Source organism: Macrobrachium nipponense, chromosome 11 (genome assembly GCF_015104395.2).
Source record: "Macrobrachium nipponense isolate FS-2020 chromosome 11, ASM1510439v2, whole genome shotgun sequence".
Classification (NCBI taxonomy): domain Eukaryota; kingdom Metazoa; phylum Arthropoda; class Malacostraca; order Decapoda; family Palaemonidae; genus Macrobrachium; species Macrobrachium nipponense.
This window is the reverse complement of record NC_061087.1, coordinates 52,758,889-52,785,885: the sequence shown is the minus strand read 5'-3', so window position 1 is coordinate 52,785,885 and position 26,997 is coordinate 52,758,889. Positions and strand designations below refer to the sequence as shown.

The following is a 26,997-nucleotide window of genomic DNA, read 5'->3' as shown; positions in this document are numbered from 1 at the left end:
AATTCAATACCAAAAAACCAATCAGATACTTAAAAGCGAGTCAAATCCAAAAAATCCTGAGCAGAGGTCTGTAAACAGTTGTTTACCGACCGGCGACAGAAAAAATATGAATAGAAAATGGGAATGGTTCCTGATATCCGCCTCCCAGCGGCGGGAATGGTACTACCACCTGGCCGCCCACTGCGTGTGCCGCGAGTTTTGAAATTCTGTCGGACTTCAGAAAATACAGCTATATATATATCTGTCAGGTAAGTGGCATGAACAAAACATCAATTCTGATTTCTGTGCGTTGGAAACGCCTATAGAAGCGAATGAGCACAAAAGCGACCTCTTTTTCAAAACTCCTGCTGCGAACAATGAAGCCAGCTCATTTGCTCCATCTCTGAGAGCCTTGTCCATGCAGGACATAATGCTCTTAGCCACTTCCATATCTTGTTCATTTTCGTCTTCTAAGGAATTCGCCAACGCTCCCAATGACCAATCTAGAAAATTGAAGACTTCGAAAGTCCTAAAAATTCCCTTAAAAAGATGGTCAAACTCGGACGAAGTCCACCAGACCTTGGCAGATTGCAACGCCTGTCTGCGCGAACTGTCCACTATACTGGAGAAATCCCCCTGGGAGGAGGCAGGTACTCCCAGGCCAAGACTTTCTCCAGTAGCGTACCATACCCCAAACTTAGATGCTAACTTGGCTGGGGGAAAAGCGAAAGAGGATTTCCCCGCTTCTTTCTTGTCCTTCAGCCAGTTATTCACTCGTTGTAGCGCCTTCTTGGCTGAAATCGACAGAGTCATCTTGAGAAAAGAGGACTTCTTAGGAGTCTTAGTCTTAGAAAACTGAGACAGGGGAGATAAAGGCGCCGTAGGCTGAAATTCCCCTTCGAAAATAGACAGCAGACGTGAAGTAAGGATCTTGTAATCCGAAGACGGTTCGACATTCTTCTCTTCAACAAAGTCCACTTCTTCTTCTGCTGAAGAAATGTCTTGCAGATCACTATCGTTGTAACGCTTTGCTGATGGATTAACGTCCTGCCGCCTGCGTCCTGTCACCAACGAAGTCTCTGCGTCCTGCTGTCTGCGTTCTACAACCACAGAAGAATCGATGTGCTGCCGCTTGCGTCCTGCGTCCATCGTAGACACGTCTGCTTCCTGCCGCCTGCGTCCATCAGCGGTTCCGCGTCCTGTTTCTTCCGAAACAATCTTCTTCTTCCTGCGTCCTGGAACACTACGCGATCGCCCGTCTTCGTAGAGCCCGTGCGTCCTAATTCCTCGACACGCAAACACTTGCGTCCGTCTTCTTGGAAGACTTAACGGGAAGGAAATCGTCCTTACGCCTTGCAGGTCCTTGCAAAGAAGCATCCCATGAATCGACGAGAACTGCAAGCTTAGACTGCATTTCTCTTAAGAAATCCTTCGTACTATCTTCCTGACGAACAGCCGTAGGAGGAGGAGGAAGACGAGAAGGACTAGGACGCAAAGGAGAACGATCTTGGACTCTACCCGAAGGAGAGAGAAGAGGAGAGGAAAAGCAAGAGGACTGAGGCGAGTCTCTTGACGAAATCCAGGAACGTACGGGCCGTACCGAGTCTTCTTTCGATCGCACAATTTTCTTCCTCTTGGTCGGAACCATGTCCTCGTCCGAGGAAGACAAAACCTCCGGGCTGCTCCAAGCTTCACGATCTTGAGCACGTCTATCATGAGTAGTCGATCTCCTTAACTTCCTCTTGAGAGGGCGAGACACTACCGAGTACCGATGTTCGCGCTCTGATGTCGAACCATCAGAGGACGCTCACTTCCCAGTTACGCCTTTTCTGTGGCGAACTGCAACAGCCTGGGATCTTACAACAGGACTGTCTGAAGGGACGCCTGACCGTGGTAAAACCTCTCTCGCCTCCCTTCGACTGTCGACATGCCTTCTCCCTTGGGTCTGGGAGCTTGACAGAGGTCTAGGTCTAGGAGCACAAGAGAGACGATCAGACGCCCCCTCCACTACACTTTCACTGACATCAAAAGCACTCACTTTATCCGTAAGGCGCTGTATTTGGTCTCCCATGGACGCAAGGGCAGCGAAAACCTTAACAATCTGTATAGTTCGTTGCCCTCCGATACAGCAGCGGGCGCAGGAGATACCTGGGGAGAAGGAACTACCAACTCTACGTTAGAAGGAGCTGGAGAGGAAACACATTCACTCCTTTTACTAGAAGTATTCGACCTCTCACTACGAGAAACAGATCTCCTTACACGATCTTTCTCAAGCCTTTCAACATATTTCATAAATATCTTCCACTCCTTCTCTGACAAATTCTCACACTCAACACACCTACTCTCCCAAGTACACACATTCTCTCTACACTTCTTGCAAATGGTATGAGGGTCGACCGAAGCCTTCGGCAACCTTACCTTACACCCCTCTTTCACACAAACTCTAAACATACTACCAGTGTCAGACATCTTCCAAGAACAATCCAAAGCGAATGCCAAGCTAACGTTTCCAAGTACGATACCAAAAAATCCATGAAAAGTCAGCAACGAGAAGAAAATCCTAGCAGGGAACCACCAACAATGTTGCCGGTTTGGCTGGCAGAAAAAATCTGGCCCAAGTGGGAACGGTTCCTGGCGCTAGCGCCACGGTAACAGGGTGGTGGTATCCTGAACTACTAATAGGTTACTAGCGTTTGCCACGAGATATGACAATTTGTCGAAAATTGCATTTTTCCTAACTATACAAACCTGAGGTCCTTTAACAATAGGAAGTAGCTGGCGGCAGCTGGAACGGTCGTAAGCTTCGAACAAGGGGAGAACGGTAGTTAACTGCTTGTCCGATCGTCGGGAGGTAAACAAATCACTTTTGCTTTTGGCCCATGCAAAATACGCAGAGTGAGGGGTGGCATGAGGAGGGACTATATGTAAAGGACCTCAGGTTTGTATAGTTAGGAAAAATGCAATTTTCGACAAAATTGTCTTTGGTTCCGATATGTAATACAAACCATCGGTCCTTTAACAATAGGAAGACTCACTTCTTGGTGGGAGGAATCTGAGTCTTTGATGAACAGACTGGTGTTCGTCCATCCCTGGAATGCCTCCCTGGTCGTAAGAGCGAGGGAGGGATCCAAGCCTCTGTCCGATTGATCGGGGTGTGCACCGCAGGATCAATGGTCAGACCTCTGGGCCGAGTACTAAGAGAGAGGCAAGCGTATCTCTTCGTACCAGCATTGTAAGAACTTTTTCCTTTACATGAGTAAATATAAGTAATGGGTTTGTCTCATGTAGGCATCCACTTTCTCCCCCTTGTTGGAGAAAGTGGTGGATATACACTCCTATCTCTAGTTAAAGAGATAGGATGGAGCTCTGTTGAATAGCTTACCTGCATCTGACTCCCTTCCAGCATGGTAACGACCGTATCCCTCTGCCCACAGGTAGAGGTAGAGAAAGATGGTGAAGAGAAGCCAGTCACTCTCTCATTCGCACATTCATTCTCCCAGTCATACAGGAATTCGTGCTGTTCCGCCTGCTCGGGTGCTGGGTAAGCTTACACAACGTGTTGAGCAGCCACCACAGGTCCCAAGGAAAAAGTATCCAAGGACTTGTGGGCAATATCCCGAAGGTAGAAGGACGTAAAGGTAGTCTGGTTGGCCCAGACACCTGCCTTCAGGACCTGCGCCACGGAGAAGTTCTTACGGAACGCTAAGGAGGGTCCGATACCTCTGACTTCGTGGGCTCTCGGTCGGAGCGTACGGATGTCGTCGCTACCATCAGCCTCGTACGCTCTCCTGATCACCTCACGCAGCCAGAAAGAAAGCGTGTTCTTGGAAACTTCTTTCTTGGTAACCCCAGTGCTAACAAAGAGGCGTCGACACTCAGGCCTGAGGTGTCGAGTTCTCTTCAGATAGCGCCGTAGCGCCCTCACAGGACAAAGCAGCATCTCATCCGCATCGTTATCGGTGAAGTCCAGAAGGGAGGGGATCGTGAAAGACTCGAACCCCCTGTCGTCAGGGATCAACGGATTCTGAGTCTTGGCTACGAAGTTCGGGACGAAATCGAGCGTCACAGATCCCCAGCCTCTGGTGGTGTTAACATCATAAGAAAGACCATGTAGTTCCCCTACTCTCTTCGCCGATGCCAGGGCCAGCAAGAAGAGGGTCTTGAGGGTCAGATCCCTGTCTGACAACTCTCGGAGTGGCTCGAAGGGTCTTCGAGTCAACTCCTAAGGACGAGAGCACAAATTCCCACGCAGGGGGCCTGAGTTCCCTGGGTGGGCAAGACCTTTCGAAGCTCCTCATTAGCAAGGAGATCTCGAACGAATTCGAGATGTCCAGTCCCCTCAGTTTTAGGACGAGAGCCAGGGCGGCTCTATATCCTTTAACTGTGGGTACTGAGAGGAGCTTCTCTCGGCGAAGAAACACGAGGAAATCCGCTACCTGCTGAAGAGAGGCTCTGAGAGGAGACAGACCCTGTCTACGACACCAACCACAGAAGACGGCCCACTTCCCCTGGTACACAGCTGCAGAGGACTGTCGGACGTGTCCAGCCATCTCTGTTGCTGCGCTACGAGAAAGCCTCTCGTTCGCAAGAGATGGTGGATAAATAGGCCCAGCCGTGAAGTGAAGGGACTGGACTGCTTGGTGGTACCGTTCTACGTGTGGCTGGGCTAGAAGGTTGTGCCAACTGGGTAGCTCTCTCGGTGCGTCCGCAAGAAAAAGCCAGCAGGTCCGGATACCAAACGGCTTGAGGCCGTTTGGGAGCCACCAGGATCATTCTGAGATTGGGAGTGACCAGCGCTCGACTGATCACTTTCCGAATCAGACAGAAGGAGGATGAAAGGCGTAGGCGAAGAGGTTGTCCCAGGGGTGTTGGAGAGCGTCCTCTGCAGCTGCCCATGGGTCCGGCACGGCTGAAAAGAAAACCTGAAGTTTTCTGTTGTGCCGGGTGGCGAACAGGTCTACGACCGGTCGCCCCCACAGGTTGAAGAGCCTTTCCGCCACGTCTTGGTGTAGAGACCATTCGGTCCCTATCACCTGATCCCGACGGCTGAGCTTGTCCGCTACTACTTCCTCTTGCCTGGAATGTAGCGTGCTGACAGCTCTATCGAGTGAGCCGTGGCCCACTCGTGCACCTGCACCGTCAACTGATGGAGCGGAAGAGACACTAGCCCCCCCTGCTTGTTGACATATGCCACTACTGTGGTGTTTGTCGCACATCAACCACCACTGAGTGTCCCACCCAAGCGGTCCTGAAACTCTCGGAGAGCGTTGAACGCCGCCTTGAGTTCCAGGACATTGATGTGAAGGTGCTTTTCGTGATGGTCCCCACACACCTGCAGTCAGCAACTCCTCCAGGTGTGCCCGCCCCATCCCTCGGTCGATGCGTCTGAGAACAGAAGCATCTCCGGGGGGGGAGGGGGGTGCGTATGGGCACTCATCTTAAGAGGTTCTTGTCGTCGAGCCACCAGGCTAGGTCCTGCCTCACCTTGTCCGTGATAGCCACGGAGAAAGTAAGGAGGATCCCTGGCCTGAGACCAACTCTCCCTTAGCCTCCACTGGAGAGACCGCAGGTGAAGACGCCCGTGAGGGACTAACTTCTCGAGTGACGACAGATGGCCAATCACGACTTGCCATTGCTGTGCTGCCTGTTCCTGCCGAGACAGGAACCGGCCGGCTGCCTCCCTGAATTTGCTGATACGCAAGTCTGCGGGAAAGACCTGCCCTGCTACCGTGTCTATCAGCATACCCAGGTACTTCATCCTCTGCTTGGGTTCGAGATCGGACTTCTCGTAGTTTATCACGATCCCCAGATCGCGACAAAACTTGAGGAGTCGATCTCTGTCCTGTAGCAACTGCGAGCGGGAGCTCGCCAGGACTAGCCAATCGTCGAGATACCTCAGAAGACGTATCCCGTGCGAATGGGCCCAAGCCGACACCAGAGTGAACACTCGCGTGAACACCTGTGGGGCGGGGCGGTTGAGAGACCGAAACAAAGTGCCCTGAATTGGTACACTGTCCCGTCGAAGATGAAGCGGAGGTACTTTCTGGAGGACTGATGGATGGGTATTTGAAAATACGCGTCCTTCAAGTCCACTGAAAGCATGAAATCGTTCCCCCTGATCGAGTCGAGCACCGAGCGTGCCGACTCCATCGTGAACCGCGTCGTGCGAACGAAGCGGTTCAGGGGAGAGGTGTCTATCACCGGACGCCAGCCCCCCGATGCCTTCTCCACTAGGAAGAGGCGGCTGTAAAAGCCTGGTGACTGGTCCTCCACGATTTCTACAGCTCGTTTCGCCAGCATGGTCTTGATCTCCTGTCGAAGAGCGTTGTCCTTTGCTGATCCCCGGACATAGGTCTGTAGATGGACCGGTTTGGAGATGAGGGGGGGCGAGACTCGAAGGGTAGTAGATACCCCTCCCGAAGGACGTTCTACTATCCAGTTCTCGGCGCCGTAGCGCTGCCAAGTCGCCCAATGGCTCGCCAGGCACCCCCCCCCCCCACTTCCGGCAGCAGGTGAGGGGGCAAACGCCGTCCCTAGCGTTTCCCTCCTCGTTTCGACTTCTTCCCAACCACCACCTCCTCGGGGAAAGGAGGGGGGTTGGGAGGAGGGCTGGTTACGGCCTCCTTTAGCAGAAGTTGAAACAGCAGGAGTCTTCACACGGGGCTTGGACGGTGCAACCGTCTTCGCCGCCGTGGAAGCGCTAGCCAAGCTCTTTGGTTTGGCCGCAGTCGCTCGAGATTGCCCAGTAACCTTCGAGACTGCCTGGTGAACTAAGCGGTCACTGTCGTCAGTGCGCCGCCTTTCCACCGCAGCGTCCACCATCTCTCCGGGAAAGAGAGCTGGGGAACTCCTAATTGGTCCATTTCGAAGCCCGAGTGCCGCCTCATCGCCCGGCCCCCTTGGTCATCGGGTAAGGACTGCGTCCCTACGTCGAAGAACCAAGTTGGCCCACAGGTTAGCAGTCTGATGGGCGAGGTAAGAGATCGCTCTTCCTCCAGACTGGCACAGTCTCCTAAAAGAAGCGTCGTCTTCGAGAGCAGAACTCCCGGAGCCGGCCGCTACTTTGGATATTGTGAGGGACCACAAATCCAACCAGGAAACTGCCTGGAATGCTGCCATAGCGGTAGATTCCAGGGCAAGTGCCTCCTGCTCGCGAGAACCATAGGTTCTCCGACAGGAGCTGCTGCAGGGGACACACCTGGAGTCAGCCTCGCTAACTCCGGGTTAACCTGTTTCGGCAGTATCGGGTCTTCCGAAGGCACGTAGAATCGCCTCTGCCGCTGTAGAGGGGGAGGAAGCAGCTTAGAAGACCGTCCGGATTTTAGCGAGTCCTCCCGTCCGGAGACGAGATTCTCCACCTGATCCAGGACTGAGTCTGCAAGCTCTGATCGCGGTAACCCCACCATCATTTTGGGTTCCCTCTTGGGACCCCAAAATGATTCGAGGAGCCGGGACGTGGGCTCTGCGGTGGTAGCGGCGATCCTTCCGCAAGGTCATTATGCTGACGAATCAGCTTAATGACCTCTGCAAAGTTCCTCTGTATCTCGGGAGTTACTGCGTCTTGTGGAGTAGGACCGTCCAGTCCCTCCAGCAAGAGCAGGTCCCGCGATACTCCTCCTTCGGAAGGAGGAACAGCGACAGACCCCTGACGGTCGCCTCCAACTACTTGCGCGTATGTTCTGGTCGGTCCTAAAACCGTGCCTGAGCCATACGGCGTCATAGCCGGGTCACGAGCGGCGTCCACCTCTCGTGATCATCATCCTCGGTACCCACTCCTCGCTCCTCCCGGTATAGCCCGAGGAGGTTGAAGGTATGGGACAGGCAGACCTGACGCTCCCCCCTCGCTCGCTGGCAGGACCAGCGTGCGTGGAGGGCTGCTGCTGATCGTCAACCCGCGGTGGCGATCGAGCAGCAGGCCTAGCCTTGCCGCTCGCCTGGGGCGATAGGCTCGGCTGAGAACGTCGAGACCAATCTCTAGCGTCAGGCGAGCTGCCGCTGGTCACCGTCTCCGCCCGGTCCCATAGGGAGCGGCGGACGGGTGACCTTGCTAGGCTCTTCTGTCGCGTCAGAGACACCGGCCAGCGTCCTCTCGGCGGGCGTCGAGCCGCTGGTACCAGCCATGGCTGGTACCGGCGGCCGCGGGGACTCCTTCCTCGCCTCAACCCGTGGCTGGTCAGCGACCGTCACGTCAGCCCGAGCAGCCAGTTGATCGCTGCGAGAGCGTCCACTGGCCTGGCGAGAGTCGTGTGCACGACTCTCGCCAGTCTTCTGCTCCGCGCCGCTGTCTTGACGGCGAGCGAGCTCGGACGTCAAAACTTTGGCTGGACGGTCTCCCGTGGAAGAGCGTCCACTCGGTACTTCTCGCGAACGAGAAGCGGCCGAGACGGAACCTTGGTTTAGCAGCAGAACCGCTAGCACCAGGCGAGGACGCACCAGCCGAGGCTGGTGCACCTCTGGTCCCCGTCGTCTTCTTCTTTCTTTGCGAGAAGAAAGACGGGCCCCGGGGCCCCGTTCCTTCCCGAAGGAACAGGAGGACTCCAGCAGAATAAGCTCCCCGACTCGCCTGAGCGAGCCGGGCCCTTAGAAGATCCCGAAGGAGTCTTCTTAGGGGGGGAGGAGGCAGCCTTCTTCTTCTTCGGCTGTTTAGCCTTAGAAGTCGAAGGGGAAGGAGAGGCAGCAGACGACGAAGAAGACGACGAAGCGACGACGACCTTCTTCTCTCTTCTTCTTCGCCAGGCTCCGCAGGACAGAACGTTCAGGTCTTCCATCCAGGAGGGAGCCGGGGCAGTTGCCGAAGCAACAGGGCCCGACTGCACCTGTCCGGAAAGACCTGAGACTGTGACAGCACCACAGCAGGAACAACAGGAACAGGTCCGGGAACAGCAGGAACATTATCTGAAAGGGAATGAGCAGCAGGGACAGCAACAGGTACAGCAGCAGGTACGGCAGGCACGGCAGGTACCACGGGAGAGCCAGGCGTCCTGTCGGCAGCTACCGTCATCCTCGGCACTGGCGGCAGGTCCAGGGGGGTACTCTTGGGGCAGCGGAAGTCCGGGGTCGGCAATACAAAGAACCCAGGTGGTGGTGGCACCGTCCTCTTTGGCACGGCAGCAATCGGTTTTTGAATTGCAGCCGTTGGTGTCACCGACATTACATGGGGTGTATACACCAAGTGCGGTGGCATCTCATATGCTGGTGTAGTTAATGTAGTGGTAGTAGTGGTTACTGTACCATGAGTGACCACTGCCGACCCCGCCAACCGCTGAATCAACCCCTGTATGCTAGGCACTCCCTGCAGTCCCAGCGACTCCCACACCTGTCCCAGGTCGTCCTTCGCTGATGGCACACCTGCGGAAGCAACAGTCGGGTTAGTTAGAGGGGTTTCCTCACGCTTGGGGGGAGAAGAACCCCACCCAGAGCGTACGGAAGACCCCGAGTACAACTGGACGTCCGGGTAGCGGGCGCCCTCCTCCACACTCGACGGATCGAGAGATGAGAAGGACTCCGCTACCCCCCCCCCCCGCCAGGGGAAGGCGCGAAACGTGGGGGCTGGCCGGGGGGCAGGAAAGAGGACGAAGTGTCCGTTACCAAAGGAGTCACTGGACTTTCCGATGACTTCTTGGGCGGCCTAAGTCTCTTCCTGCCCTCGTACAGCACCCACTGCGCCTCGGACCAATGCATACAAGTTACACATGGCTCGTTGCGGGAGCACTCTCGCCCCCGACAACGAGTACAAACTTCGTGTGGATCCACATCCACAAATGATCTGAATCCGCCGCATCTACGCCCCTCCAGCCCGGGACACACTCTACGGGCGACTGGGGGGCGCGGCGAAATCTCCATTTCTTGATCACTCATCATTAATGAACAAAAGAAATGCAAAGTACTTACAACAATTACTCTCAATCACACTAGGGAAAAGAGGGCAGATACTCAAAGCAAACGACAAAGCGGGCAGAGCGATGACGAGCACGTCCTATCCACACACGGCCGAAAGCAAAAGTGGTTTGTTTACCTCCCAGCCGCGCGACGATCGGACAAGCAGTTAACTACCGTTCTCCCCTTGTTCGAAGCTTACGACCGTTCCAGCTGCCGCTAGCTACTTCCTATTGTTAAAGGACCGATGGTTTGTATTACGTATCGGAACAATTGAAATTTCTGCTAGGTGGAACAGAGAATATAGCTATATATATACCTGCCAGGTAAGTGTCATACATTAAGATGATGATTAATTAGAAAATATTCGTTATTGAAAAAGTAACTCGATTCTGACTCAAATTTAAGTAATTATTTTTTGGAATTAGAACGTTCTTTCAAGTCCTGTATTATGACGTCACGACATCTTGACTTTCGTACCTATTGTAAATAATTGCTTTACTCAACTTTCTTGCAGAACAGTTTACCAGTTATTTATGCAGATTATCAGCTCTTCATGTAATTGGTATAATCGTAATGCGCATATATATCTTTATTATTTACTTTTTGGATATATGAAGATGTTTTACTGCCGGATTATCGCCGTAGTGTGACGCAATCGATTTCGGTCGATGCGCCTCTGTTTTCGCACCATAAGAAATTATGGGGCTGAATTTGCAATGACCAGAAAGTCGTTACAAGTGGAAAGTTAGCATTGAGGGGCATATGTTTTGATTGAGAAAAATACAAATTTATTCAATAGCTAGCTTGTAAAAAATACTTGATTACCAAAAACTTGATTGACAACTAAGCAGCATACCCACTATGGGTTTCAAAGACAGTGCAAGCACGTTTTTGGGCAATACCTATTTCTGTAACAAACACTTGTATCAGAACGAGATTTTGCTATAGTGCATTACACCCAGTGCCGTAATTTATAAGGGTATCGTGAATCACTAAACGTAAAGAATAACGACAATTGTCCTTGTACCAAGAGACAAAAACTCCATTATGCAGAAATGGATACGAACACGCGTATAAAGCTCCACCTACCCTCTCCCCCCCCCCCCCCCCCCCCCCCCCCCCCCCCCCCCCCCCCTCCACCGCCAAACCTTTCCTTCTTTGTTCCTTCGCCTTCCTTTCTCTCTCTCTCTCTCTCTCTCTCTCTCTGTTGCCATTCGGTATGTGTTGACCCTCCAAACTGGGTATAAGACTACACACAAAACGTTGAAATTGGTGAAATTAGGCTATGTATTGGAAGTATATATGCATAATTATTAAAGCAATTTTATCATTATTGCATTACTATGACAACTAGAATTCATGGAAACAGTTTATAATAATGAAACAGCGTATGTGTGAAGCCTCCACTAATGTGGCAACGATGATTTTGCCATTCTTAGCATGCAAACATTAAAGGTTACATTTATTTCTGGCATACGGTTATTGAAGAAATTCAAAATACTAATATAGACTGAAATCTATGAAAAGTGCTAGCAAAAACAAAAAAGCAAAAAAAAAAAAAAATGTATATAATTCAATTATCCGTAGTTGTTCCTCTATGGTTTTCGGCAGCCAGATGTACGAAAACGTTAGAAACATATGATTGTATCTACTTTAGAAATATCTGTAATTTTTCGGGGTAATTTGGTTGCAAAAAAGGGATAATATACATGAATTAAATTAAAATTTCTAAATAACAAAGTAAATTTAAAATAAATAACGAGTAAAGTAAACAATTTAGTGAATAAAACTTTGCAGTTTCGTCGTCTGCTGTTCGTAACTGTGTTTGTGGCGCGTACGCTTAGGAACCAGCAACAGGTTTAAAGTGCAATGTGGAGTGAACTGAGACCAAAATATGTATAATAACAATCAAATAAGCACTGAGGAGTTTCAGTTGTGATGGCAGTAAGGATAAAAACCGCCGATTACAAGGTAAGAATGAATTAAGTTCAAACCATGACCCCGGGAATAAAAAGTTTCATACTTTCAGTAATATATGCAACAAAATGTTGTTTTATTGTGCTGATTACAACTGCAATCTTGAGTAAGATCAATAAACGTTACATACGTACGCTAACATTGTTCAAATGAGTGCTGGGAAAGATGATTTTCGTCACTGTTCAAAACCGGTACATCCCACGGTAGCCGCTATATTGGATTTCAAAACTGCCTTGAAAAAATATTTTACGAAGAGCGTCACATGCTTATTTTAGTTCGTATGGGGCTTTCATATATCACATTATGTTGACGAAACTTCAATCTTTTGAATGGTATGCTTGGAGTTGTAATTGTATTATTGTTTCACCATTTAAATATAGAGTGAATAAGACCTGTACACCGTGATAAGGGTTGGTAGTCGCTGGTGTTTTACCCTAAATATCGAGTGAATAATGATGACGGTGGATCGTCCGTGATTGTTTACCCTAGGCCTAGTCCTGGTTAAGTATACCCATTGGAATTGACCCAGTGGTTTGTATTTGTGTAGGAACAGGGGTCTTGTAAGCTTCCGCGCCCCTGACGACACAGGTCTTAATGGGTGCCCCGAATCCTCACAGGTAGAAGGTAGTGCTACACAAAACGACCTCCAAACTGCAAAAGGCTCCCTAGCCTCCTACCTGAGTAGGTACCTACCGTTCAGTTTTCGTGACGGCCTTCCCTGGGATACCTAGTATACCTACCTAGGCTAGGCTAGGAGTGTTAGGCTCGTGGCTACATAGCCTACCTAGTAACTAGTACTATATTTTGTTTAGCCTGGTTTCTTATGACTAGTACTAGGTAGGTACCTAGGATAAGCTACGAGGTTCCTAGCTAGGTATTTGGTGCATATTTATCAATTCATTCATTAATAGCCTAGGTAATACCTACTAGGTCTAGTTCACTGATGACATATACTATAGCCTAGTACTACCTACCTACTCAGTGTCACAGGTGATGATGGCTGCCTCTCGTGTCACTCATTCATCCGCTTGAGACTTCAGTACCTATGGCTGCTGGCCCGCTATTCTGGCGCCATTACCAGTGACGATGACGACGACCTGTTACTGCATAACCTGGTAGCTATGAAGACTCAGTACTTTTCACAACAGCCGACGAGGACATTCAGAACTGCCGCCCCTCCGCGGGAAACGACCTTTTTCAAGTAGCAGCAGCAGCTTCAGCAGCTACACACTCAACTTAGAGGTGCAATCAAGAGCAACCAGTGCCACAAGGAACTGCGAGGTTTCAGGAGACTTATTTTCTTGCTTGGCGGGATTTCCGTCGCTCTTGGTCAGTTGCCACAGTTTGCCACATTCCATGATCTTGTACTTAAAGGAATCGTCTTTGTAACTGCTCCTCTATTTTTCTTCTTTATGGGAATGGAATGGAATATGAAATTTAGCTTTAAGCCAAGCACTGGAATCCATAGGGATTATTCAGCGCTATAATGAAACTAGTTTGACATGAATATTTATGTTGATGATTTTATAAACTATAATAAATACAAGCGATTTTAAAATTATGATAAAACGGATATCCGTCATAAAAATTATAACTTCGCATTTCGTGAGTGCAAACAAGAGTAAAAAACTTATACATACATATACCATACACATACTCATATTCATATAAGTATGCTTATATAAACAACTTTAGTGTATACACTACACTTTGCAACGTACCGGGCAGTCAATATTAAATTTCATTAAAAAGGTTAATGTCTCTAAGGAATCCAACAATTCTATTAACAGCTACATCCGGACCAAGCAGTTCCACTATATCCCTGCCCACTAACCCATGTCTCTGTCGTGCCGCAGAATACCTATGGCAATGGCATATAATGTGTTCCACAGTAAGAGGAGAGTCACACTGCATACAGACTGGTGCAGGTACCCCCTCCAACAGGAATCAGTGGGTCAATCGAGTATGGCCAATTCTTAGACGACATAATACAGTTTCTACTCTACGATTTTGTTGGAAACCAGAGGGCCAATGTTCATTACTTTGTCGGATCTTCTTGTACTTTTTATTGTTGGTCAGATGGGGAGACGACCAACGTTCTTGCCATTTATTTTTAACATATGAATGAATAGTCCATTTCATGTCAGTGGAAGGAATATGGTGGAAGAGAATGTCTTCTTTATTAATGACATCTCTTGCTTCATGGTCAGCAAGTTCGTTACCTGCAATACCCACATGGGAAGGAACCCAGCAAAACTGGACAGATTTGAATTTGGAAGCAAGCCTATATAACCATTCTTGAATACGTTGAACAATTGGATGTTTAGGGTTATACTGCTGAATGGCCATGAGTGCACTATAAGAATCTGAGTAAATGGTGAAATTATTACCCTGTAGAGTAGAAGCAATCTCAAGAGATTTGGCTAATGCAGTTAATTCAGCTGTAAAAATGGATGCATTATTTGAAAGTCTGCCCACATACGAGTTATTACTATGAACAACAGCACAACCAACACCACTTGATGTCTTTGATCCATCAGTAAAAAGTTTAACAGAACCCGAATGCTTTCGGTCATGATCAAGAAAACAAGCCTTCACTTCTTGGACATTAACAGATTTTTTAACCACAGTTTTTTTACAGACCGATGGTTCTGGGGTCAACAAGGAGCAGCTCGAGCAATGTATTGCCTTAACTTTTTTGGTCTTTAATAGGCACACTGTCAGCTGCAGCATTAATTCTCACATGAAAAGGCTTGGATGCTCTGGCATTTGCAAACTGCTGTGAATTGTTTTGGTTAAGGATAGATGCTGCCGGGTTTTCTGGGGAACCTCTTAGTTTGAACATATACCGCAGTCCCAGTTCCTCTCGACGTAAGTCTAGAGGGAGCGCTTCTGTGTCAGTATATAAGCTTTCAACTGGAGATGTTTTGAATGCTCCAGAACATATTCTCAGACCAGCATGATGAACTACATCCAACTCCTTAAGCTTGCTTGCACTTGCTGAAGAGTAGACTTGGCAACCATACTCAAGCATTGATTTACATAGAGTCATATAACCGTAAAAGTGACCTCTTATCAGTACACCAATTAAAACCTGAAACTACTTTTAAAATGTTAAGGGACTTCTTCACCTTAATTTTCAAAGAGTCAATATGACTACCCCATGTTAATTTCTTATCAAAAATAATTCCTAAAAACTTCACCTCCTCCTCATATGGTATTAGTGTGTCTTTCAGCCTAATATTTGGGATGGTTTCCTTTCGGGTACACCTAGTAAAACGAACTGCCACAGTTTTATTAGGGGAGAATCGAAAGCCATTATCATCAGCTCAATTGCTGATTGCATTAACTGACTTTTGCAGAAAATTACAAGCTGCAATAACTAGTAACATAAATAGCAAGGTCATCCACAAACAAAGATGTCTTTACTGGAGGAGACACACATTCAACAATGCTATTTATAGCCACAGCAAATAAAGTGACACTCAACACACTGCCTTGTGGGACACTCTCCTCTAGCTCAAAAGCATTAGACAAGGTGTTTCCAATCCTTACTTTAATGAGTCTAGCACTTAGAAATGACCTGATGAAATTTAACATATTACCTCGTATTCCCATGTCATGAAGCTGCTTAATTATACCAAAATGCCAAGTAGTGTCATAAGCTTTTTCAAGGTCGAAGAAGACTCCTGTAGTCTGACAGCGTTTTGAGAAACCTTGCTGAATTTGGGTTGATAATCTTATTAGTGGGTCCACAGTGGAACGATTTCTCCTGAATCCAAATTGGACAGATGATAACAAACCATTTTTTTCTAGATGCCACATCAATCTAGAATTCACCATTTTCTCAAACAATTTGCATACACAACTTGTAAGAGATATTGGCCGATAGCTTGTAGGAAGATGAGGATCTTTCAAAGGTTTCTTTATGGGAACAATGATTGCAATCTTCCAAGAAGGGGGGAGAATACCAGTTTCCCATATTTTGTTAAAGATTTTAAGGAGATAAGATTTAGCCGATTCTGGGAGATTTTTCAGCATGCTATAAAGAATGTTATCATTCCCAGGGGATGCTGATACAGATGATGACAGAGCATCCCTTAATTCCCTCAAAGTTAACTTGGAATTATAAGATTCACCATTTCCAGAATTTAAATTAAGGGAAATGGCTGAATTCCTAATATTCTGGAACCGAGTTGAATAGTTCCTGGAACTCGATACTTCGGAGAAATGCTCACCCAGATTTCAGCAACTTCATTAGGCTTGGTGACAAGGTCTCCATTGATTTTCAAACAGGGTGTTGGTGTTGGAACATACTTGCCACTTAGCTTTCTAATCTTTTTCCAGATCAATCTGGTTGGGGTCTTGGAATTTATGCCATTTATATAAAAAAGCCAGGATTCTCTTTTTACTTTTTTAAAATATTTTCGCTGTTTTGCCATAGCTCGTTGGTAAATAGATTTTGTTGTTGCAGACTGACTGGATTTATAACGCCTGTAACATTTCCTGGTAATTTTCCTCAAATTACCACAGGTTTTATCCCACCAAGGGACAGCAGGTCTGTGTGGTTTCCCTTTGGTTTTAGGTATTGAATTTTCAGCACTATTCAATATTTCTGAGGCAAAGTACTCATAAGCCTTTATATGGCATTTGAAGGATTCAAATTCCTGGGATAGGTTAATGCCTTCCTGAAATTTTACCCAATCTGCTTCCTTTTCCTTCCATTTGATAGGACAAATCGAGGGGGCATTTCTCACAAACTTAAGATGAATGGGAAAGTGATCACTGTCATGTAGAAACTCATCTACAGACCAATTAAAATCAAGATAGAGAGAAGAAGAGCAAATACTTGAGTCTATAGCAGATGAACCACCTGTGTAGAGATTATGGTATGTCATAGTACCATCATTAAAAAGTGTAAGATCATTATTATTAACAATGTCATCAATGATCCTACCCTCTGTGTCTAAAAAATCTCCACCCCAAAGTGGATTGTGAGAATTAAAATCACCAAGTAGTAAAAAAGGAGGAAGAAGTTGATTGATTAATCCTTGAATGTCCCCAAGAGTGAACCTACATCTTGGGGGAAGGTAAAGAGAGCAGATTGTGATTTCACGGTCAAAAGTAGCCCGGATAGCAATTGCTTGAAGCTGGGTGTTCAGGGGAACCATAAAATGTTGCAATGCTTTAGTAATAATTATTGCAACACCTCCATGGGCGCGATCCCCATCAGTGGGGTTCATTTTGTAGATTTCATAGTTTATACCTGGATTGTATACTGAATCCCCCAATTTAGGTTCTTGAAGACATACAACCCCTGGGTTATGCTCACTCAGTAATACCTTTAATATTTCTGAACGAGTCCTTAGTCCTTTACAGTTCCATTGTAAAATGTCCAGATAGAATTTTAGAGCTAGGATCTACCAAGGGAAATTCTATATTGATCTATACTAGTTTATTTGTTTTTTTTTTTCCTTATGGGACTTTATAAGAGTTTCTTTAGATTGTCTTGAGATATGTGGCTTATGATTATGTTTTTTATTAGCTTTTTGATATGGAGGAGAGTGGACTTCCACTTCTATTTTCTTTTTATCCAAGGAACTTGATTCCTTGGTTGTTTCAGGGGCAGGAGCATCTTTATTTTTGTTACATTTTTTATGGGGTTTGGATATCTCCACCCTTTGAGCAGGTGGAGGAGAGGATGAAGGAGTTCTCTCTCTCTTTGGCCTTCTAGTTTGTTCTTGTTCCATTACATCATGGGTTTCTTGCTGAAGAGATGGAATAGACACAGGGTGGATTTCATCAACTGGAGAGGAGTCTATAACAGCAGGCACATCTTTCTTGGATAGGGGTGCTTCAACCCTAACCGGCCTGTCACCTAGATCAGATGACTGGGTTTCAATAGTTCTAGGTTTTACTGCAGGTAGAGGTGCTTTAGTTTTCATGGGGGCTACAGAATTTAGAGCCATAGCATAGGTCTTTGTCTGACCAATTAACTTCCTGGCGTAACTAATACTTATATGTTCAGCATTAGCTTTACATATAGCTGCCTCTTCATGTTTATATTGGCTGCACTTTTTATTGAATGGGGTATGATTCTCTTCACAGTTGATACATTTTGGATGTTTCGAACAAGGACCATGTTCAGGAGCCGAGCAATTATTACAAACTTTATCGTTTTTACAGAATCTGGATGGATGGCCATATTGAAAACAGTTGTAGCACTGCAGAGGTTTGGATAAAAATGGTTTGACTTTGACCCTTTCGTTTCCAAAATTGATGTAAGATGGTACATCAGAGTCCTCAAATGTTAAAATGACCATATTTGCCTTTGGAACCTTTTTTACCTTCCATACAGAAGTTGGACTGATTTCTAATATTTCTCTTTCTGTCAGTTCACAAAGGTCTCTATCAAATACCACTCCTTTACCATAACTAAAATTCATGTGTGGTCTAATTTCTTTTATCATATCATCTTTCTCGAATTTCTTCATTGTCAGCATGTATGACTGTGTCTTTGATTTAGCATGAATTAGGACACTGCCTTTGCCAAACCTTGAGATGTTCCCCATGTCAATACAGCCAACCTTTTTTTTGGATGTATCTGCCAAATTTGTAGTAATTATAATTATCTTCCCTAGCAGTTACTACCAACCACATTGGAGGTTTTGGTGTTCTTTCAAAAGTGTCATCGTCATTCAAATTTGGCTGAGCCACTTGTTCCCGTTGTGATGGTCTGTAAATATCCATATTTTTAGGGGCCTTGTCGGTCAGTGCTCCCTTGACAATCTTTTTACAAATCGTTATGTTATTGATACTGCTGCTGGCTATGAGTGCAGCTTCATGTTTTTCAAAAGTCAGCTATGGCTCCCATTTTTTCTCACTTTCATCGTAGTTCATCCTCAATTCTTCTATTTTGCCATAATTACCAAACGAAACAGAGAGCGTCTCATAGTCACATTCCAAGGGAATGTGCTTTACATGCAACACCCTCAAACTATCCACTGTGTTCCCACAATGGTTTCTTTTCAATTTGTGATGACTACCCTGAGAGGTAGTACCACCACTGGAGCATTCCATATCCACGGTCAAGTTCATGTCACGGGTCGTCAACTGTGCCAAATCATCATCAAAGGGACCAGGGGTACTAGAATCCTTGTGGTTACGAGTCATAAAAGCTTAAATTAAAAAAGAAAAAAAGAAAAATTAAACCTGAAAATATTAAAAAAATATCATCAGCCTTTCATAAAGTTTATTCTTCCACCAATGGCACAAGTGAGAGCCGACTCCCAAATGTCCGCGTCCCTACCCTACCCCACTGGGGATGGCACAACATGGTTAGAGTGGCGCAAGTGTAAGCCAAACCCGCTTGCTAGGACTGAGAATATTACATGAATATAATCATCCACACCCTAACCATGTTATGGGCAAACCGGAAAGAATGCCGAGGGTCCTATCCCCAGGACTAGACACCCTGGAATCCGTGGTCCAGCCCTGAAGAATAGTTCTGCCCTTGAGTTATCAATCTGATATCTCTCAGGTCCGAACATTATTGGGTAGTTGATGATCCTACCACAGCTCCCACTATTTAGCTTCAGATATAAACCAAATCCAGCTATGATATCTTTTCCCATTCGTCAGGTCCAATAAATTTTACTGAAGGTGGAAAATTCCACAATATTACTCAAAATGAAAACATACCAAAAAATATGAGACTCTTGGACTCAAACCCAGGAACTAATTCCTGGGGTTCAAGAGCCCCCTCACCACGTCCAGGTGGTCCCATATCGAGGGGGCTTCTTTATGGGGTATTATCTAGTGTCACCGGCAAGATTGTTTTTTACTTTTCCGTATTTTCCATAGCTCCTGTATCTGTATGGGATTTTTTCTAATTTCCATTATTTTTCTATCACCACTTCAGGAAACCAAGTATATCAGCTAGTAATTCGGATTCGTTTTTGATACAGGATTGCTGCAATAATTCATGATTCATTCTTGCTTCCTTGCACTGCTCACAATGCAGTATTAAGATTTTCCAACGTCTCATCAACATGTCCACACATACACTTTGTATCTATGTTTTTAAATCTACCTCTCCAGTTTAAATCTAGAATGACTGTCCTTGCCTTTGTCAGTTAATTTGTTTTAATTGTGTTATCTACATCTTTTTTATAATGGTTAAATATTCTCAATGTTTCCTTATCTGCCATTTCTGACAGCCACATTTCAGTGCCAACCTCTTCTTCTTACTTTTCCTTTCAACTTTTCAACAGACAAATTCTCTATTTCTGACAGATTTACATGTAATATTTCCATATATCTCTTTATTTTCTGTATGAATTTTGTTTCTTGTTCGTAAAATTGGTTTAGGAATATCTTTCTTAATAACTCATTACTTTGATTTTCTAAAACATATTTTACAAAAAGAATTTTGTGTTTAATATCTCTCGCTTTAGATGAAGAAGCTCCGATATATATATATAATATATATATATATATATATATATATATATAATATATATATATATATATATATATATATATATATATATATATATTATATATATATATATATATATATATATATATATATATATATATATATATCCTAAGTTCTCCCATCAAAGGTTTCTAGATTCGCCACTGAGTCAATTGCTAATGCTTGTAATAAAATTCTAATCGGAAAAATTTTCTGGAAATGTATTGCAATGCCAACATTTATGCAGCAGAAATATTAGATTACACTGAAAAAGAACTAATATAATGATAGCTATAAGATTTAATAGTAGATAGGGTAGCGTAAAAACAGAAAGAGAAGGAGAGAGAATAATCAGAGTACAAGTGAAGATACCGAGAAAGAGAAAGGGAAAGAGAGAGAGAAAATTGAGCTTTGGTGTGTGAGAGAGAATAATCAGAGTACAAGTGAAGATACCGAGAAAGAGAAAGGGAAAGAGAGAGAGAAAATTGAGCTTTGGTGTGTGAGTCAGAATTTGGTCAACAAGCCTAGACGTAACAAAACCTTAGTCAGAAGACGTTGGGTCATAACACCGTCGCAATTAAAATCTTAAGACCGCCATAAAATCTTTGACCTGTAGCCTCGCACCAGACTTACTCAGCTTCTATCGATAATATATATAGCTCCACTGCAGGAGGAGGTATTAACATTTTAAATTATTGACTCCGCCTAGAAGAGGAGGAATTAACGTGTTAACCCCACCTAAAAGGGTATGGGGAAAGATAAGGAAAGACCTGATCCACGAATCATAAATCCAGTTGGGCGGAGAACTAGAACCTACACCGCCTTATAAGGTTGGGCCGAATTCGATCCGAGGGTGGCTGAATTTCAGAATGCCAGAAGAAGAGAGAGGACCAGCAGCCGTCTTACAGTAAAGAAGCAAAAACCTTGCCAGTGCTCTGAAACAGATTTATAAACTTTGTATTTGTAACTTATATTCTTTGCAACAGTAAAGAAAGAAACTGCCGTTCGTCTCATTCAAACTTCTCCTGAGAGACTATTAATATTACTAATCCAGAACTAATATTAAGAAGCATAAAGTCAAACATAGAACCAGACTACAGAACGAATCATCAAAAAGAAAGAAGCAGGTAAGAGAACATAAACTCGAACACTCTACTCTACAGAGGCATCACATAATTTGGTGACAGCAAATTGTGGAATCCAGGAGACGTAACGTGCAGTGAAGGTAGTTAAATAAATAGACGCATTTCGATCTTATAACAGTGATACCAATCGACAAACAGAACTTAGAATTAATTATGACGGCGAAGAATAATAGTGATCGATAAAATCCCGCTTGAAGATGTCAACGAAAAGTGCAATCATAAACTTTATACAACAGCGAGAACAATTTTGTTTTCCCCTCGAAGAAAAGAAACAACGAGACGTAGCGTGTCATGAAACGAAGGCATAATAACATCACCGAGCCAAGAAGTGAAACAGCAGCAGCTGACAAGAACTCAAACAGGTTTCTATAAATAATCTGTTAAAAACGGATGAGTGCATGGCAAATGAACGAAAAACATTTCCGTTAAAGAATTAATGTTACTGAACAATTTTCGACAAGGACGAATCTTTGCCGAACAACGAAACGAAAAACAGCGTCAGTCAAGACTAAGGCCTGGTCAAGACTGACTTGAAACACAACCGGTGAATTCGACAACGAAGGAACTGATATTGGAATCAAAGTAAAATGAACGACAATAACATACACAAGTGTGTTGAAGCTGAATTTTTTTTATTCTCTCTCTATAAGAGTGTGTGCAAAGATTGCATATTCTTTCTCTCAGAAAATATAAAACTTTTTTTTAATTCTCTCTCAATAAGGGTATAAAGATTTTTATTAATCTTTTTTTCTATGTTTGATGGCTAGGAAGTTTTAGTATTTTTTTTTTTACACTCGGTTGGTGATACTATATGATTTTGAATACTTATGTGTTTGTGTCCCATTTATTTGAATAATTTCTTTTAACAGGTTGTGCACTTTGAGTTCAAATTAACGATTTTTTTACATACACTATTATACCTTTGAATTAACAGTGCATGAAATTTTTTTTTGAGGTACTGTGCATATTGAACCATAAATATAATTTTACTTTGAATATTATGTTGTGTATCATTTTGTTTGACTAATTGTTGGTGATACTTTTGTGCCCAATTTCACATATGAATTTTTATGCTGTTGTGTAATGAGTAGCATATGTGAATCATTTTTTTTTTGTGCGGGGTGGGGGTGGGGGGTGGGGATGCATAAAGCCTATAACGAATTATTCGACACTGTCAGAGATAACTCATACATTTTAAGACCAACACTAGACAGATGCAGTAGAATCTCAGTTCCAATTTCCCAAACCGTAGTGATTCAGGGAAATACTAACCATAATAACACAAATAACGATAAACATAACAGTGCCAATAATACTGATTATATAATTACTAATAGTACTAACACGTTTCGAAACAGAAGAATGAATCAGGCTGCACGTTTCTGTGGACAAGTTGAAGCTTCCCATCCAGACAAAAGCAAGCTAGAAGTGTAAGTATTACATAATAAAAATATGGAATGTTATTCCATATATATAAAAAACTAAAACTAAAGAGGTCAACCAGATTGCTTGCAGGAATGTGATCAGACCAGAGACGATAAAGTATGCTAAGATGACGTATACAATAAAGTAGGCTAAGATGACATGCCGTCACCTGTGGTCCTTCATTTGTTTTGAAAACATTAGTCCAAGCTTCCTGCTTGAGACAACTACCACGACCTATAATTCAAACGGCCTACGTGATTTGTAACTGTGTCATATGTATGTATGTTCATATGTTCGAGCTACTGTCTGCTTCCTTTATGATTTGTAACCGAGATGGTAGTCAGAGTTGAATTAGCCATCATCATTGGCAGAAGCGATCAAGCCATCGTCATTAGAAGACCTGTACAATCCTATCTGATATTCATCATGTAATCTCAGAAGAATAGATGTATTTTTTATACTTCGTGTTTTCTACTAGAAACCTCATATCAGAAAGAAGATATCATCATGAGTTTAACACACTGTCGTCATAACGAAAGAAGATACTTACTTTGTAAGTTATCATCAAACCCCAAGACACTCCAATGAGTATGGAAGTGCATAACCAACCGACTTAGCGTAAGATTATCACAAGTCTAACATTACCTCATAGGGCGCCTTATTATACAAGGCAACAGCCCTTTCATTGGTGGCAGAATCCAACAAGAACTCTTCAACGTCTTCCGAAGAATAACGAATAATGTATCATATCAGAAGTCAACGACGACGAAAGCAAGAGATTCTTCAAGCAACTTAGTATCATTGTTTAGTGAGCGATTTCCGCAGTGCATAACTTCAAGAAACAAACCCGACATGTCTTCTTCCTACGGCAACGCAAGCTTCGTCTCTCATTAGAATCATTCAAGAAAACATCGTTTATTGAGCATTTCCAAGAAACCGAACGCGTCTTCAGCATCGGATCTTCAAGGGCTCGAATCATCCAAACAACACGCACGGGGGAAACTCAAGCCAAAACCAGGTCATCCGCTAAACAGAGAAGGAGGGCCAAGGCTGCATGTCGTTATCGGAACATCGTGACTTCCCACAAAATCAAGATAAATACAATTTTTTTATTCATTTGGAGTAACTGAGTGTTTCCTTACAGGTCGAATTTTCGTTATTCCTGTGGCTGAAGTTACGAGACATTCTTAATCTTACTTTTTTCCAGAAATTATCTACATCATTGGGATTTCGCTACTGCGAGTTTTTATCTAGGAGTTTCTGTTTCCAGAAGTTCCCCTGAAATATCATAATCATATACTGTGTTAATTTTATCATTTTGGGTGATTATTAATTCTTTACGAAACAAATCATATTAAACAGTGAATATGCGTTTACGCAGTGAACGTCTATATTTATACAGATGCATGGATAGGGTAGTTAGGCACCGTAGTGATTAGAAAACACACAAAACAAGTGGAACACCCGCACAAATCTGGATAAATTAGAAGTAACACTATTTCGGGTCATGACAATAAATGCTCCTTTGCAAGATCCCGATCGCAGTTTCAGCCTTTAGTTATGCGTAAAAAAATCGAATCTCAACAACTTAACTTTAAAAAATACGGCTGGATTGCAAGGAATAACATGTCGGTAAAAATTTTCATTAGGTTAACATACTTAACATTCATATAAACAAATTAACAAAAAAATGTCGAAATGCGCTGACCTGGATCTCTCACTTTTTCAAATTTTAGCAAGGAATGAAGTAAACCACAGCAAGTACACGATAACGCAGTAGAGATAACTTGTTTTAATAGTAATCGCTCAATTCTGTATAGTTCAAGTCATTCATACGTTCGTTGCTTTATAAACTAATAGCAACATAATGCTAAAACACACAATACGTTGCCGATGGTAATAAGGAGAAGAATCCTAATTATTATAAAAAGAAATAGACAATCTAACCACTTTAACATCATCGACACCACCCGTCAGTGAGAAAAAAAAATCCATCATCATCACCCCCTCCAGACCCTCCCACCTCGCCAAAAATCATGCTCCGAATGCACCCTCACCAAAGCAAAGGGGTCTGCCCCCTTCTATTCAATACTAACACTACCTTTACTTCCTACTTTACTCTATACCTGTCCCCATACTTCCATAGCCCATACCTTCAACCCCCCGACTCAAATAAATCCATCCTTTCCTATCCCCATTAAGTCTAAGTCATTCTTCAGTCCAGCAACAACTCCAGCTGTGAACATGCCCAGAGGAATAGGGCGAAGCGCATCAGCAAGGGAGAGAGAGAGAGAGAGAGAGAGAGAGAGAGAGAGAGAGAGAGAGAGAGAGAGATTGTATATGTATAACAAACAAGATTATGGCCAATTAGCAGATATTGACAACCCCTTTCGGCATGTTGCTTGCCAGTTTAAGCAGCCATGAGAAGACTTTGATAAGATTAAGAGAGAAGTTACTTTATAGAATCAACTGCTGAAGCAGCAATAATAATCTTCAGATTTATAATCTCTCTCTCTCTCTCTCTCTCGTCTCTCTCTCTCTAACAGTCTAACTGATAGAAACAACTTGTTAAACAGCCAACATGGTTTCAGACAAAACAGATCCTGCCTATCAAACCTCTTGGAGTTTTTTCAAAACAAAGTTTCACACAAGAAAATAATGACAAAAGTTGGTGCTTTAGGAATTGTAGGAGAAAGAGCAGACTGGATCGAAGACTGGTTAACTAATAGAAAACAGAGAGTCGTAATAAATGGTGAAAAATCATAATGGTCAGATTGTAGGCTTCACTAGCAAGATAGTCAAATTTGCAGATGACACCAAACTAGGCGTAAATGCAGCAGACCTCAGATACAGAGGAAAGTTTAAGAAATTATTTAGGTAAAATATGAGAGTAGTAAAAAATATGGCAAATGCCTTTTAACCTGGATAAATGTAGTGTTACAAATAGGAACAAATAACCCTCATGCCAAATGTGCTGCGCTGGAATGATATAAATAGTGTAGAACAAGAAGAGAACCTTGGAGTTATTATTACCAAGGACTTAAAATCCACAAAAAAATGCATAAAAGCTGATAAGAATGGACAGAAACTAGTGGGATAGATAAAGAGACAGTTTAGATACAGAAATAAGGAAAAGGTGCTGTAGCTCTACGCATCAATAGGTAGACCACATCTTGAATATGCAGTACAGTTTTGGTCACCAACACTAAGAAAGGACATAAATAAACTAGCAAGGGTACAAACAAGAGCCACAAAGTTAATTCCATCCATCAGGCAAATAGGTTACCAAAGGCAACTACAAACCCGAACTTGTATGGCCTAGAAACACGACAATTGCGAGGACAACTAATAGATACTTTCAAATTACTGAAAGGCATAACAAGAGTAGACAGTAACCTCTTCACGATAAACGAAAACCAGACAGGAAATAATGGATGGAAACTAGAACTGAAGACATAGAACACATCGCATTGTGGAAACTTCTTCACATTACAAGATATGTGACACATGGAATAAACTGCCACCAGAAATTGTAAACAGCAGCAGTGTAGAACAGTCTTTGAGACATCCCAACCCTTGTAACTCGTTGTAATTCAGTACATACAATATAGGCTACTATATGTGCATTTGATGTAAATTATGTCTGTATATGGATATATGAGTGTTGATATGTATGTACCGTATGTGTGTACATATCATCATCATCATCAGCCGTTGCTAGTCCACTGCAGGACAAAGGCCTCAGACATGTCCTTCCACTCCCTTCTGTTTATGGTCTTTCTATGCCAGTCTATACCCGCAAATTTTCTTAGCTCGTCATTCCATCGTCTTCTCTTCATTCCCTTGCTTCGTTTGCAATCTCTAGGGACCCATTCCGTTATTCTTTTCGTCCATCTTTTATCTGACATTCTCATTATATGTCCTGCCCACATACATTTCTTTTTCTTTCTTGTTGTTAGAATATCCTCAACATTACTTTGCTCTCATATCCATGTTGCTCTTTTTCTGTCTCTTAGCGTTATTCCCATAACTAATCTTTCCATAGCTCTTTGAGTTGTAACTACTAAGTCAGTGTCATAGAAACTTGCCACATTAATGCACCTTTCTTTGATG

At 44.0% G+C, this 26,997-nt stretch overlaps 1 protein-coding gene across 2 annotated transcripts in view; it reads right to left on the bottom strand.

Annotated features, from left to right (window-relative positions):
- Positions 1-13,185, bottom strand: part of LOC135205894 (uncharacterized) — a 330,705-nt gene extending 317,520 nt beyond the window's left edge. Inside the window, exon 1 of one of the 2 annotated variants that reach the window (XM_064237117.1) lies at positions 12,814-13,185. The gene's annotated coding sequence lies outside the window, so the exon portion shown is untranslated. Of the gene's footprint in view, positions 1-12,809 lie in introns of both variants that reach the window. The other variant, XM_064237116.1, reaches the window with a different exon arrangement.
- Positions 13,186-26,997: the final 13,812 nt, after the last annotated feature.